General features: G+C 36.3%; 1 protein-coding gene across 1 annotated transcript in view; it reads left to right on the top strand.

Moving 5' to 3' along the window:
• The first annotated feature begins 6,025 nt into the window (after positions 1 to 6,025).
• The window catches only part of LOC135222846 (uncharacterized), a 41,539-nt gene continuing 40,064 nt past the window's right edge, over positions 6,026 to 7,500 (top strand). The window contains 1 exon segment of the mRNA XM_064261178.1: positions 6,026 to 6,326. The gene's annotated coding sequence lies outside the window, so the exon portion shown is untranslated.

The raw sequence follows: 7,500 nt of genomic DNA, 5'->3' as shown, positions 1-7,500 counted from the left end.
TTTGCAATTTCACCCTCCTTTTATGCTCTTACATGCAAACCGAGTTGATCTGAGGCGAATTGATTACCCACCTACCGTAAGATCTAGATAATAATCAGCCCTCATCTGAGTACCACCTGATTAGGCAGCGACGCGACCTTTGACACCCTCAGAGGTAGCTGGGATCTGCCTAAGATATACCTTTAATCTGCCGGATCTTGGTTTGATCGTTATAGTCATAAAACATGGAAAAAACGCGCCAACGAAATCGAGTTTTCTGTACAGCGTATAATGCTGTATGAAACTCTCAGGCACACCTCATGAAACTCTCAGCCGCAGCCCCTACGGAGGCTAGAGGGTTGCAATTTGGCATTTTTGACGATTGGAGGGTGGAGGATCACATACCAATTTGCAGCCCTCTAGCCTCAGGAGTTTTTAAGACCGAGGGGCGGACAGAAAGCTAAAAAGGTCGATAATGTAGGATTTTCGGGAACTTGATACGCAGCCCGGTTGTCACCTTCGACCTATTAAAGCCATTCATCTGAAGAGGAACAAACAATTTTTAGAAATCTTGTTAAAACACCTTTCAGAGAGAATCGTCTGCCTTCCTGAGGAGACACCACGCACACAAGCCACACACAAATATACGCGCGAGCACACACATAACCACACTCCTACCTTCGCATGCAAGCACACGTGCTCGACCACACATAATTCCTCGGTTATCAGGGGAAATCGAATCACGACTAGTCCCAATCATATCAGTGTCTGCTTTAAGTAGCAGGTCGCCTTTGATGCTCGTTTTTTATTTGAAATTTCTTAGAAGTAACGGAAAAATACCTGCCACCTATTTCCTCAGGAATTTCAAGGGATGTATGCACAAATGCCTATATTGACAGGCATTGAAAAATTCACTTTATTCGCGGCTGAATCGAGATTTCGCAATTTCCCTTTGAAATTGGTTGACTTGGGAAGCAGGACGTTTGTCTTGAATGTAATGACCAATCTAGCTCTCTCTCTCTCTCTCTCTCTCTCTCTCTATCTCTCTCTGTGTATATATGTATATATATATACATATATATATATATATATATATATATAGTCTATATATAGATATATTCTATATAATAATATATATATCTATGTATATATATATATATAGTATATATATATATGTATATAATTTATAATATATATATATAGCTATATAGATATATATATATATATATATATATATATATATATATATATATATATCTATCTATATATTATATATTAATATATATTATATATAATATATATATACATAATATATATCATACTATACTATAATGTATTAGAAATGTAACTTTAATATCTATAATATATGTAATAATTATATATATAAGATATATATTATAATCATTATATATATATATATATATAGATATAGATAGATACAAAGATTAGATAGATAGATAGATTGATTAGATAGATAGAATTATATTTTTATGAATACACACTTCAACCTTAGTATATGCTTCGAGTAGAAGGTAATCTCACACGTAGCACCTGTCTCCCTCCCACCATCCCGGATACCAAGAATCAATATCAAAAGATGAATTGAATGCTCGCACTTACTATTCCAATTTATGACCCGCTGATTGGGCCTACGAGGCAACAGATGGCGCTTCTCAAAAGATTTCGAGGTCGTCGAGGCCCGAGTTTCATCCGCGATCGAAAGAAAATCATCTGTTGAAGTAGAATTTAAGGTTTTCGGGTCTTGTACTGTCATTTGTGTCGCGCTGCTGATAGGCAATGATTCGAATGACTGCTTCGGAGCCACCGCGCGATTAGAGGAAAAAGAAAAAGTTATAATAGTAATCGGGTTGTGAAGTTTATTTTAGAGCAGGAAAACGGCGTAGAAGAAAGAGAGAGAGAGAGAGAGAGAGAGAGTAAAGATTACTGGGGATTTACCTCTTTTCCTCTCACTCTGCCATATATCTATCTATCTATCTATTTATCTATATACATGTATTAGAGGTGTATATATATATATATATATATATATATATATATATATATATATATATATATATATGTATATATATATATATATATATATATATATATATATATATGATATAAATGATATGATATATATAAACATATATATATATATATATATATATATATATATATATAGATATATATATATATATATATATATATATATATATATATATATATATATATATATATATATATATATATATATATATATATATATATATATATATATATATATATATATATATATATATATATATATATATATATATATATATATATATATATATATATATATATATATATATATATATATATATATATATATATATATATATATATATATATATATATATATATATATATATATATATATATATATATATATATATATATATATAGTGTGTTTGTGTAACTGTTACCGCTGGCATCTTTTGTTGAAATTCCTCTGGAAGAGATAATAAAACACAGTAGCCCAGACTCTATGGACAGTGAAATTCAGAAATAAATTTATCGATACGAGTTAGATGAAATCATTTATAAGATCATCATCTCACTGACTAAAATCTTGGCGGGAAAAAAGTACCGAAGAGCGCAAACTGGTTATCTATGAAAGCGCTTTTTATATTCCGGCATTGGCGACTTATAACTCTAGTAATTAACTTAATTAAGGTAGAGCCAATTTACCAATATCCACAGGGTTCGCCCGAAGGTTTCTTTATCTTAGAAGTGGAAACTTTTAGCAGCTTCAAGTTAAACAAGAGAAAAATTCCCGTTTTCTGTAGAGCATATAATCAAGGCCATCAAAATTAGATCTATCTTTCGGTGGTCTAGGTATTATCCTGTTTGAGCCGCGGCCCATGAACTTCAACCACGGCCCGTTGGTGGCCTGGCCTGATCGTTGCCAGACTCACGATAATTGCTAACTTTAATCTCAAATGAAATAAAAACTACCAAGGCTAGAGGGCTAGAATTGGGTATGTTTGATGACTGGAGGGTGGATTATCTACGTACCAATTTGGATCCCTCTATCCTCGGTAGTTTTCAAGATCTGATGACGGACAGGAAAGCGCGCACAGAAAAACCGTGGACGGGCAGACAAAGCCGGCACAATAGTTTTCTCCTCAGAAAGCTAAAGGGAACCGAGCCCGTATAATTGAGGGTTGTTGCATAGGGTCAACTTGCTATTCCCGCACAAATACCGAAGGCTGATAAAGCCTGTAGCAAGGTTTAATTATTGAGCTAATGCTGGCGGCGATGGTTCAGGATATGGCCACACAGCCAACTCATTCAGGTTCTAATGCCGGATAAAAACAGGGCGGGTGTGTGGTTAACGTCCCTACTTTTGAGAAGAACTGTGCATTACTAAAGTCTGCAACAAGCCTAGAAACGTGATGCAAGCGGCAGTGAGTAACAGCGTTTAAGTAAGACTAATTCCAGGACGAGAAAAAGTGCATTCACCTGGGTTAGACACTGAAGACGCCTGCAGTTCATCCAATAGCGTTCTTTAGAACGTGAACGACTTGGGAACGCATTCGTATGAACGCATTATATTCCTTGCCTAGCGGTACAAACCCACGCCACTGTACCCTAAGGACGTCGAGTTCTTCATTACACGTTTTGAAAGGTCTTTTCAAGAGAAAAATGTCATTATCGATTATTTAACTGGACAATCTCCTATTTTCTTTGGCTTTAGAATTAATTTTCAACTAATTTGAAATTATATTTAACACAATATATCGAGGTATCACGTATGTTAAAACAAGATGTGTAGATGTGTATGCCTGTACGATACACACATATAAATGCAATGCACACACACGCACATATATCTGGAGAAGCATATATATATATATATATATATATATATATATATATATATATATATAGATATATATATATATTTATATACATATTATATATATTATATATATATATATATATATATATATATATATATATATATATATAGAGAGAGAGAGGAGAGAGAGAGAGAGAGAGAGAGAGAGAGAGAGATATTTACTCCTATACAATGTATGTCCAAAGAAAGACGCGTACAAAGAAATGTACCAGAGCGAATACCAGTATCGCACGCAATCAAGACTTCAAATATTTTTTTCATTTGCCAAAGCAGTAAAATAAATATGCAAGGGAAGGAAATAATTTTGTACCTTTGCTGAATCACCGATCATTCCAATACCTTAATTTTATTTCTTATTTGTTTTAATAACTATTTCAAAGCACTCGGCCATATACTTTAGTAACTTGAAATCTCGCATTTTCATCAAAATTTTCGTTAGCTGCAAAACAACAAGAGTAATCGCAAGTATCTTTAGATTTTAATTACTATAAATAAGCATGTTAGCATTTTTTTAAAATCTTTTGAATCCACGTATTTTCAGTATCAACAAATACTAAAATCAAACAGACGATAAGGAAATTAGCTTTCCATTTCCATTTATCTAAAAATGATCTATATTCCGTGACACTCATTTCGTGTATGAGTTCATTTTGTCCAGAACTACTTAGTTTTCGGAACAATACTAAGAGAGAGAGAGAGAGAGAGAGAGAGAGAGAGAGAGAGAGAGAGTCCTTATTTTCCAATTTGATATAGTGTTTCACCATGATACCTGCACACACACACACACACACACACACACAGTAACCAGAGAAAATTGCTTAAGATTAAATTCAATCAATAACAAAGGGCACTGTAACTCCACAAAGAAAGTATTAGGAGGACTCTGCTCTGGGAAGACAGAATTACAATGCGAGAAACAGAAAAAAAAAAAAAAAAGATCAGCCATTACACATAACGGTTCCAATCAAGGACGAAAGGGTAAGGAGGGGAAATTTGCGCGAAAGGAAAGGAGGAGTATCAATGTTCCGTTAGCGTGTCCTCGGCAATATCCTTCCCGCTAGGGCGACCTTGGGGCGGCATGTCCTACAAGTGCAGAGGTCCTATGTTAACTTATGCCTTAGAAAGTGACGAGAGCATTTCTCTAGCCTTCCCCTGTGCTTTTGTTTCACGTATTCCCATCTAAGACCTTTGCCGAATGATTAGGACTTCAAAAATGATTTCTTCGCAACGCCTGATTGCCATCAGTGCCGACAGCCGCGGCATTGCATGACTGCCGAGCTTTGCTACTGTACTGACGGACGAGCAGGGCTTTTCCCGCGTGAAACTCAGGTGCCGAGTGTGGCTTTTTCGCCCACCTTTCCATCTTCCGTGGTTATCCATGTCAATGAGGCAAATGAAAGATATAACCTTGATCGGTGCACCAAATATTAGCATTTGAAGTTAAGACTGGGCGAATGCATTTGTGAATTATAGATAAAGAAAAGCAACACAGCAACATCTGGTTATTCGTAACAACCGCTAGCTTCCTCCTTGGGGTGAACGGCCCGTACGTGACATGACGAAATGTCTCAGAAGGGCCAATTTGCCATTCTCGTTGCCGGGAGCGTCGCTCTTATCGGCGGTTCTATCTTTCATCATCGTTCGTCTGAAGGTAAGGGTTAAAGCCCAATAACCATCCTGTGTACAATAATCCTTGTGGTTACACGCCGTCGGTAGCGGCATACATACACCCACAGCGGCTCTATTTGGAGTTCTTGAGATCATCTTCACTGGATGACGCGAAAGAACAACATTCACTCTATTTTCACCTGAAACTCGCCCTTCGGGCCTTCCAATGGGTTACGCTGAAGCAGAATTCCCTAAAGGCGATCTTGCCTTGAAGGCGTAGGCACTGAGGAGCCTTATGGCGGAGTCATTGCAATTCACGATCAAGTTCAAGAAGATGGCAGTTGCGGGAAAGAAAGGCATGGAAGTTGCCGAGATACTATTGCATCGGCGAAGGCTGTTGCGCCCTTTTGAAAACGAGGATCTCGCCGAAGGGGGAGGAGCTGCGGCCGTGGCCGTGAATGCGTTCGTCAGTGAATCTCGGAGGGTGCTCGAGGGTCACTTAAGACGTTATGAGGAAGAGACTCGAGAGTCTGAGTCACAGTCGGGTGTGCAGTGCCGCAGTGTCAGGAACTCAAGGCAGAGCCTAGAGCGGCAGCCAAGGTAGACACACACGCAGACACAAAACTTCGTGCGCACGAACGTTTAAAAGAACTTCTTAACTACGCTCTCAAGTCACTCCTCCGTCGCATCCAGAAGGGACTTGAGTTTACCGACTGATGGACTTGTGATCCCAACCAACCTCCCGAGAAGATACCAAGTGTCAAACCTACAGTGTTTGTTTGAAACGAACAGTGCAATCTTACCAGTGAACAGTGCCAACATTGAATAGGTAAGAACCATGGATTAACAAAAATGATAAAAAAAATATATATGTAAAAGAGTGCTTGCTTGCTTCAATCTTGCTCTTCGCGCATCTATTCGCTTTTGGATGAAGGACGAGTATTGTCCGCGACCTTCGCTTTTTATTTTGTTTTTCTCTTGGGATGATTATCTTTACTCGACGTGGGAAAATACACATCACTTTTGTCTTCCATCGTTGTGCTGTTTGTGTTTACTTCATTTTCACCTATTCGGGTTCAATGGCGTTTCTGATTTTTATCTAAAAAAGTGTTTTTAGAAGGCACTGATGCTCCTATACAAAACCCGAGGAATAACATCAATTAAGCTAGAATATTTAGTTAAGTTGGTTAAGAATTATGTATGTTCATGGCGATGTAAAACATCATAAAAAGTAAATATTAGAATGGGAAGAATTTCTTTAAAAATTTGATAACAAGAGAATAGGTAGTGAGATTAATATAGCTGAATTTCTTTTTTCTAATTACAGTCCTCTAAATGAAAAATCAAGTGAACTGGCGTGCCCAAACAGTTTTGACAAATTAGTGTATTAGAGAAAGTAATAAACTAAGTACCAAGCAACTAAAAAAAAAATCTCACTGGTTATGCTCAAGGCAAATTAAGGTTAGCTGGTTGGAGATTTCAACGCATCTAGATAATACCATTTATGATAGGTTTAGCAACTGGCAAAAACAACAGCGAAAATAACAAAAATAATAACAATAACCATTATAAAAGTTATTAATAAAGAAAAAAGGTAATTTTTAACAATAGCAATTATAAATGTCATTAATAAAGAAAAAAAGTTCAATTGAAACAAACTGACCATCCATGACTCGCCGAAAAACACAAGATTAAGATAGTCTGCAAGTGACACTTAATTCCCATTATTTTTTTAACTTCTGACCATAACAGTACATAACAGCGTACACCATAATTTTTAAGTACCTTTAGGGAATACGGTTATTGCTGCATTCCAAAAGAATGAAAATCATTGTAGAAATAAAAGAAAAAAGAGAGAGAGAAAGAAAGAAAGAAATAACTAGAAAGGTAACGTCACAGCAATGGACGATTCTATATTAGGCTTCTTACACTCCTCTGCTAGAATTAGGCACTTTTTATATTATATTCCGTTTTCCGCCGTATAAATGACAGGCCACCTCTTC

The sequence above is a fragment of the Macrobrachium nipponense genome, chromosome 8, assembly GCF_015104395.2.
Source record: "Macrobrachium nipponense isolate FS-2020 chromosome 8, ASM1510439v2, whole genome shotgun sequence".
NCBI lineage: Eukaryota > Metazoa > Arthropoda > Malacostraca > Decapoda > Palaemonidae > Macrobrachium > Macrobrachium nipponense.
This window is presented reverse-complemented; position numbering and strand designations above follow the sequence as displayed.